The sequence below is a fragment of the Diceros bicornis genome, chromosome 22 (assembly GCF_020826845.1).
Source record: "Diceros bicornis minor isolate mBicDic1 chromosome 22, mDicBic1.mat.cur, whole genome shotgun sequence".
In the NCBI taxonomy this organism is placed as follows: domain Eukaryota; kingdom Metazoa; phylum Chordata; class Mammalia; order Perissodactyla; family Rhinocerotidae; genus Diceros; species Diceros bicornis.
In genome coordinates, this window is record NC_080761.1 from 45,055,973 (window position 1) to 45,065,513 (window position 9,541).

Sequence of the window (9,541 nt, forward strand, 5' to 3'; positions counted from 1 at the left end):
CTTTGTACCTTTATACATCTTACTTTCCTTGTACACAGACATATTTTTCTTAATTTTTTAGTAGCTTCAATCACATATATTAATTAGAAATTTTAACCTTTAGAAACCTTAATTTGTAAGTAAAAACTAAGTAAACAATTATAAACTTTCTTTTACATTAGTATCTTGTGGCTTGGAAAATTTATAAACACTTCATAACTTCTAGAAATATGTTACTTTATAGCAAAACCTTTTAATAAAACACAAGACATGTTTACCAATAGACCCAAAACACTTTTTAGTTTTCTTGTAATGAAAAGCCAAATGTAGACAAACGTACATTTAGCAATCAATGTCTAATATCTTATCTTATTTGGAAATGATGATACTCAGAGAATTTTTATCATAAAATTTAGCAAAACTCTAAAGTTTTAAGTCACCAAAAAGAGTTTGGAAGCTGTAACCACCGTAACACATAATTATTGTTTAAAGTTCATCCAACATTCATCTTTTTCACAACTATTTAGTTACTTATTCCCAATAATTATTTAGATTGCCTACAAGACTTCATAAGACATTAGATAAAATTAGCCATCATTTAAATTACTATTTTTGTTAACTAGTACTGTAATAGAAATAACATCAGTTTTTTCCTACAAAATTTTATGTCAATTTCATCACCTCTTATACCTTTAAACATAGTTATCATTAAGATTTTTATCAATAGGTCTTGGTCTTCCAATTTTGGACAAGGGAAGCATTCCCAGTCAGACATTTTAAAATATACTCAGGCAAAGTTGATGTAACTTCTTTATACAAAATTAGCTCAAACATTCTAACTTTTATAATCTTATCAACACTTACACTTTTACATGTTCTCAATTCAATTGTAACCTGAGTCAAGGTCTTAAGGCTAGTCAAATATTTCCCTTCCTTTTTCTGGCCTTTTTTTAGGTACCAATTAAACAATTATATGAGAGCTATCAAAACAATTTTTTTCCCCCAATTTAGAAGTTTTTCCAATTTAAAGGATCCATCGTCTGGCCATTGACGAGTAGGATCTTCATTTGTATATTTATTCCAATAAGTCCAATAGTGACTCGAGTCCAATAGTGACTCGAACCAATAAGCCTTTTTAAGGAAAGACCCGGAGGTAACTTTCCACGCTTAGAATAAATCTTTACCTGGACGCAAGAGGCGTCCCTGGTGAGGGCGCAGATGATGGAGCCCCCATGATCCACAGAATTCACTCCCAAAGATATTCAGAGAAAGTAAAGACCTTTGTTGCACAGGCGGTAAGGATGGTGTAGTGAAAACGGTGTCTCCGGTCTCCCACAATAGTGTGGGACGCCTCCAGTCACAGACCCGCTAATCTGTGACACCGGGCAGGCGATACTGAAATGGGATTTTTCCAGCACTAACAAGCAACGAAGGTTAAGACGACAAAAGCCCTTATGGACTGGGCCCTTTATGACAAACTCCCCTGAGAGCTTGGCACAGCCGGACAAAGAGACAGTTCGGAACCCCAGTCTACTCGACTGGCCACCAAGGGGCACCCCGGTAAATGCACCTTCCGTATGGTGGAGACCAAGGGGAATATTCTCACTGCTCACAAAGCCAAGTTTTCAGGACACAGAACAAGACAGAGACTACTCTGGGAGAAAAAGGGATCAAGATCAAAACCAAGAGTACTCTACCAAATTTAAACCAAGAGTCACTAAAAGCACAAGAAACTAGTTTCCCAAATATTTTCTCCTGCCGATCTAAATTTAGAAAGAGAAAAAAATTCTCACCACTTCCTTCCACCAGACTCCGAAGATAGAGATGCCGGGAGGCTGACGTGGTAAGAAGTCTTACCTTTTGCCGGCTTTCGTCAGGCGTTCCCGTATCTCATCATCTGCAGTAGTCCAGGGAAAGGCAGTTCTTCCAGCCAGAGAAGGCAACTTGCCAGCCAGTGTGGATCCTGGCGACTACGCCAAAACTGTCGGAGGAAGAGGGAGAATCTCCCTCTGCCCTTTTCCTTAAGGTTCTTATGGCTGGCCAAATAATTAATAAGACAGGTTAGCAGGAGAAAATAATACCAAGTTTAATAACATGTATACATGGGAGAAACTCAGAAATGAGCAACTCTTCTCTCTGTCTAAGCTGCTTGCTTAAGTATTGCAGCTAAAGGCGAGGAGCGTGTTGGGGGCGGGTAGTGGCCTGGGACTTCAGAGGGCAGGAGGACAATTCTTTTCAGGGTCATCTACAGATAATGTGGTCAGGGAGAGACAGAGTTTTTAATAAAAGAGGCTTGGTGCCTTTCCTATTGTAACATTTATCCTACATTATCTTTACAGCCATCATGATAGAAGATCTGTTCCAGGAAGGAGCCACAATGTCAAATTCTTTAGGAAGTTAGTGGGGGAGGTCAAATGTCCCTCAGAGAAAACAATCAAGGTAAAGAGATATATTTTAGGATGGCCAAATCTTGATCTCCCACACGACCAAAGCAGAGCTTGCCAAACGTAACCACTACGCCGCGCGGCTGGCTCCCTGATTCATTCTTTTCATAACCAAAGTTTCATTGGCCCATAAGAGTCCGTTATGCCAGTGGAAGGAGGAATGCTTTAATTATCTGTTAATATTTTATGTAAATTAGTTTACCAGAATTTTTTGAAAATATCCAGATCAAGCTGGAATGACATAAATAGTTGGGAGGAGGAATTAAAGGACTGCAAGAAGAAAAGTACCTATGCTAAAGACAAACGACATACTATTTGGAATTCATATGCAATTAGAAATGAAAAATCTAGTGGTTGTCCCGTACATGTCAGACTGACCATAAAATACTTAGCCAGTAAGAGTTGGCATATCTGCAGCCATGGGTGACTCAAAATTATGTTACACAGACAATATCACGGCCACCATGTTTCATCCTATGGGATAGAGAAGGAAATTCATTTTTAGCATGAAATTTAGAAGTTATGATTCTTGCACAGGGGAGAATTATTATAAGATCCCCCACTGTGCATGGCCTGGGGCACTGAATGTGAAATGTATGTCCAGAGTATCCGCAAAGTTACCTCAGTTATATAAAAAGAGGAACTGACATTTTTGAAGTTCATTTTGGAGAAAGTGGACCTCGCTGGTAGATGAATCCTTTCTTAGCTAAAATACAAACTTGGAATTCTTGCATGAAGATAAAATTTTAAATAGAAATGAGCGCCTTGATATACTGAACTAATTCTCTAACTGTAAATTGCTGTGATACTGGAGTATCCTGAGACTTCATGAAGAGAGATGGCAGAATCTGGATAATATAATCATAAGATAAATGTGGAATATATTGAAACTGAATCAATTCTCCTAGCTACATCTACCTAAGGGATTTCTCCAATTTCTTGGGAGGAAAAGTAGGAAATTCATATTTTATTGCATCTTACATTTGTAGATTTCTGTTAACTGAATATTGAGCCATATGTAGTATCATTCAATATTTTGAGCCCAATTATTTTCAATCAAATCTTTCGGTGTTTTTATAATGTCCTAAATTACAGAACCTTTGTGATATAGAACAGTGGTTCTCAACCCTACCTATATATTAGAATTTCCTGGAGAGTGTTTAGAAATTACCAATCCCAGCACCAGAATGCCCCCAGTGATTCTAACGCGGAGCCACGGCTGCACTGATCTAGAGGGATTCCCAGACCAGGTAGACTTAATTTAATTGCAGTTGTAAGATTCAGCTCCTAGAATAAACAGATCACATAAATTTATAGTATTAAGCCTTAAATGGTCTTATTTTTCGTCTATGTGCTTTTTAAGTTACAGTTAGGGCTGGTAACCTTCAAGACATTTAACTCAGGGTCATACAGCATTTAGGTTCAACTAATTATGTTTTTACCACAATAGGGATTGTACATGACAGAGGATGTGACAAAGGGAATTTATGATTAAACAGTTTAGTATTTGGAGGAAAGAAAACAGGGTAAAATTATATTAGAGGAGATTTTCAAAAAATCAGTTCTTACTTGAAAAACAAGAGAGGCAGAATATTGGAATGGAGATTGCTAAGTATGCAATGTTAAAGTATATAGAAGAACTTAAGTAATAAAAAATGATAAGAAAACAAGACAATTAATAAATAGCATAACAAATTCAACCTTAAGCACAAATTCACTTAGAGCACATTATAATGCAGAGTTAGCAATAGCCTAATATATGATCTAATACTGTAGATTTAAATCTAAGGCTCCCAGAGGACACAGATGATCCTCTTTGAAAAACCCACTGAATTTTCCCTTATCTCTATAGAAGGTAACATTCCAGTTGTAGGTCTAAAAGAACCTACATTTTAGAACATATTAGATATTCATGTTAAATAAACTTGAAGACTTCCACATGGTGGCAGTAAGTAGCTGTTACATTCAAGGGAAAAAACTGGCAAATGCTTTGTATTTCTGTGCACTGAAATCTCTGCTATACCAAGATGAGTGTCGGATAAGATTAAATACGCTAGGGAATTCAGTCATTGTGAAAAGCCCATCTTGAAGTTGCCCTCTGGGACCCATGTACCGGAACACACATGGTACAACTCTGATCATGTGACAAGACCAATAACATCTGGCTTCCACAGTCAGGAAGGACATCAAGACTCTTCCTCTTTTTAGCTCCAGCTACCACTCCAGTCATGGGACTTGCCAGTTCCACGATCAGCACTCTCACTATCTACTATGCCTTACTTTACCTTTGTGCCTCTTGTTATCTCTACGTGACTAAATACTACTCTTCATTCAGGATGCCCATAAGGGATCCCATTCCTCTCATTCTCAATTAGGTATTCCTCTTATGAGTGTCTGCCTGATCATTTACATAACTCTATCCTAATGCTGATTATTCACCATTCTATTCACTCTCTGTTATAATAATAGCTTGACTAAGATCTTTCATCTCTGAGATGTTTCAACATTCATCACAGTCTTGACACATAAAACTTCCCAATGCAACAACCTTAATAGAGATTTAGTTTTCCCTATTATGGCATCCAGTGATTGTTTTCATCATGACATTTCTAACAATTATGATTTTTTTTTTTTAGTGAGGAAGATTAGCTCTGATCTAACATCTGTTGCCAATCTTCCTCTTTTTGCTGAGGGAGATTGACCCTAGGCTAACATCCATGCCCATATTCCTCTACTTTATATGTGGGATGCCTGCCACAGCATGACTTGATAGGCAGTGCGTATGTCCGCTCCGGGATCCCAACCTGTGAACCCTGGGCCACCGAAGTGGAGCACGTGAACTTAACCATTACGCAACCGGGCTGGCCCCTATGATATGTTTTTTACATCATAATTTCTTTAATGTCTCTCTTCAGCCAGACTCTAGATTTTGTGAGGGTGAACACTGGGTTTGTATTATTCATTGTGCTGTTGCCAACCCCTACCACATTTCCTGACATACAGGAAACATGTTCGCTACATGTCAGATATTTATTTTTGTTATTTATTTATTTTTGTTAAATAATTCAATGAACAAATGAATCAAGGAATGAAGAGACAATATAAAAGATAAGGTTGACTAGACAAGTATCTAATATTTCAATAAAATAACTGTAAACTACTTCAAGTAATTGATAAATTTGATTTTAGAATCAGATAGGTCATCCTTTTCTGCCTCTTACACTTTAATTATCCTTTATTAAGTACATACATCATGACTTTCCTGAGTCCCTAGAGAACTTACCAATCCCTGAAGATCATGCATATTTTCACTGGGGGTAAAGTGATCAACAGTTTAATTAGTTTTGAGTGGGCCTGATCCTATCATTTCTAAAATTCAGTTCATTGCTTTCAACAAAAGGTTACTTAGACATGAAAATAAATAAATTGACAATAAATTTATGCAGATATCTATATTCCCATGTTCATTTGGATAAGCAGACTAAATATGTTACATTTCTTGAACAGGAAAAAATTAATAATATAGTTTACTGAAGTAAATGTTTTTTTCCCAAATGTGGTTAGCTGGTTAATTACCGACACCATTTATTTTAGTGACTATGTATAAATGCTTTTGTCTTCAAGGCTTCATACTTATTTTGTCTTAGGCATTGTCATGGTTAGCTGAAATCAGCAGAAAAGGCACTGAGTAAGAGGATGGGGAGTGAGAGGGAATCTTGCAGGAAGATAGGTAATGATGGCACGGCTGGCACGCTATGAGAGCATTTTCTCCCTCCCCTTTTCCGCCACCCCCTGCACTCAGGAATTGTGAGAAGCAAACGTTGCAATTTCTAGACAAGGTCATCTGGCTGTGGAGTGGGGAAAGATTGAAAAAGCAGATTTAGAAGATCAGAATGGAGATGTTATGAGCCAGATGATCCCAAGAATGGCCTGGAGAGGAGACCTGGAAAAAAGCAAGTAAGAGGACACCGCCATTGGGCTAACACACTGGGCTTCCACACAGATGTTTGATGAGAAGCACATGGGTTTGCAGTTGGAGAAACTTCTAATCTCACTGCTTTATTATTTGTGCAACTTTAGAAAAAAATATTCATTTTTGTAGGCCTTAATTTCCTCTTTGATAAATTGATGGTAACAGTATTACCCAGGGTTTTTGTGATTATAGTAGGAACATAGTTGACCCTTGCTAAATATTCTATTTCTCTTCTCCCCCTTGTAAGGTACAAGCCATGGCTTTAAGTTTATTAGTATTTATTCTGAAAACTGAGTTGACTGTACAGACTAAATTTAGTTTTCCACAATTACCAATGATGGAGATGCACTGAGAAAATATACTTAGTAGGGGATCGAACAGTAAGTAGATCCTTTTGTAGGCTGCGGGGTTGGTACAAACGCCGATAATAATAACACGCCTATTTACCTCAAAGCATATTGATAGTGTTTTAGAATACCAGGGTTTTATTGTTGTAACACCTCAACTAAATATAGCAACAGGTTAGGCTTTTCGCTGAGGAATTCTTCTCAGCACATGCATTGCCTGTTCTGGAAACAAAAGAAACTGTGATTCTGGGTTCCATATCACAGTTGTTTATATCCAGCTTCTTACACAAAAGGCTCTAGATGGGAGCCAATTGAGGTTAAGAATGGGGAACACTCAAGGTAATCTGTAGAAAACAAGCCTTAGCAATAAAGACAGAGCAGCTGATCTTTTTTTTTTCCCCCCAAAGCCCCAGTAGATAGTTGTATGTCATAGCTGCACATCCTTCTAGTCGCTGTATGTGGAACTCGGCCTCAGGATGGACGGAGAAGTGGTGCCTTGGTGCGCGCCCGCGATCCGACCGCAGGCCACCAGCATCACAGCACACGCACTTAACCACCAAGCCGCAGGGCCGGCCCAGAGCAGCTGATCTTAATACTAGAAACAGATGGAACCAAGAATGAGGGACAAAGCGAGAATGTGGCAGAATCCAATACACCCTTTCTACTTCCACAGAGAAAATGCTGAATGATAAAGTGCTTCCATGTCTGGTACTTTAAACTTAGTAAGATGCTTCCTCTCAGTTTACCAAATATTTCTTATAGCCTACATATTCCTTAACAAATAATAATGAACTAAAAATGAAATAGACTGTTTTAAGGGGGGATATAGTGGCAACCAAGGTGTTAAACTAGCTTGTAAGTCTGCATTTCCTTTTGTGGTGATAATTATATTAAAAACACAAGGACCTGATAGGGAATTAATATTTAAAGATTTTCCCACTTCTGGCTTTATGTCCCATTTCTCCAGCTCTGACTTTTAGTCCTTTGCAATAGTAGCGCATGTGATTCTAATGTGAAGTCAATCTTGGAACTTTCTGATTTAGCTGTTAATCATTTCCATTTATCATAGAGGAGCCATTTGGAAAAAAAGTAATTAAATTGATTGGGGGGAGGAGGTTACGAGCTTAGGTTACTGTTCAGGCCCTTGGAGGTAGTCTTGAGTATATAGGGGTAGCGTGAGGGAAATTAAGTAGGCAGCAAGTCAAAAGAAAATTAGATAATTGGAAAATGGGAGAAGTATGAAGGCAAACTTTACTCTGTTTATAATTTTGTCCACAATGTACTGTAAAACAAACAAATAACAACAACAACAAAACAAAACTCAAGATTTATTTAAACTCAAATCTATGAATGCCACTTATGTGAACACTTAAATGAGTTCATGATTCTAAGTCCTGATATTTCTATCTCCTTGTACTCTGCCTATACCCATGGCTACCGCCTTGGTTCAGGCCTACAATGTGTTTTACTTGTGCTGTTGAAATAGTCAAATTGATTCTCACTGTTTCCATTCTCTCCTATCTCCATTTGGTTCTCCACATTAAATTCAAAATGACTGCTCTCAAACATCTGCTCTGCCCTCTCTAAATTCCTAAGCCCACCATGCAACTCAGTGATCTGACCCTGGCTGATCTCCTTGACTTCGCCTCTCATCATAGTTACACATCCCCCCCGGGCTTAGTGAATTATGTACAGTTCCCAGAACACAACCAATTTAGATTATGTTTTTAACCTCACTGCCTCCAAGCTCGTGCTACTTCCTCTTTCTGGCCTTTGACGACACGGCTTGTATATACATCCTCCTTTGAGAAACACTGATCCCCACCCCTTAAATAACTTGGCTCACTCCACTTTGTGCGCTGTATCATTTTCTATTATAAGATTTACTAGACCATAATCCAGTCATTTGCTTACTGTCTTCTATATCTTATGAAGTCTTTATAGCTCAGTGTCTTGCACCTCAATAAACGGTTTAAAATGAATCTATGAATTACAGGAGAATTTCACCATAAAATAACTGAGCTGGTGTTTCTGCCAACTGTAGAACTGATATTGCATTCATTTATTCTGCTGACATGTCATAGTGAGTGAGGCAAAAGAATATACTCTGTTATCTTCCCTACCTCTGGTCTTGTTTACCTTTTTTTGTTTTTATGAATGGAAGCAGCTCTAGGATATCCTGAGGATCTAAGAGTATCTCGTTGTAATAAAAAAGCAAGTAACTGAGTTCTCTTTGCTCAAGGAAGGGTACTTTAAAGCTGCTCTTTTTGAGTCATTATGGTATCAAGTTGATATTGTTGCATGAAGCAATGAAGAATAGTCTGATAATGGAAACACTCAATGGAGATATTTGCATAAATGCTCTGTTTTGTTGTATTGATGTGAAAAACTCTGATCCTCTTTCATTAAGGATATTTTTGTACAGAGCATTGTGAATAACACACACACACACACACAAATCTATTTTCTCTCTACGTTGAAATTTTACTGCATCTCAAGAGTCCAAGATATTTTAGTTTAGAAAAAAGACCAAGAGAGAACCAAAGCTAGTGGGGATTGTTAAATTACAAAATGATCGGAATATGTCACCATTACCAAACAATCTAATTTACCCTCAGCCACCCCATTTTTGGATTAAAATAGAAGTTAAAAGGTGCAAATATCTTGATATGACAGACTGTTAATCTTCCAACAGATAAAATTTAAAGGCCTGTTCAATATCTTCATTATGTCTTAGAAACACAGTATAAAGAAAACAAAGTACTTATAGGATGAATACCTAGTTTTGAAACCTGGCT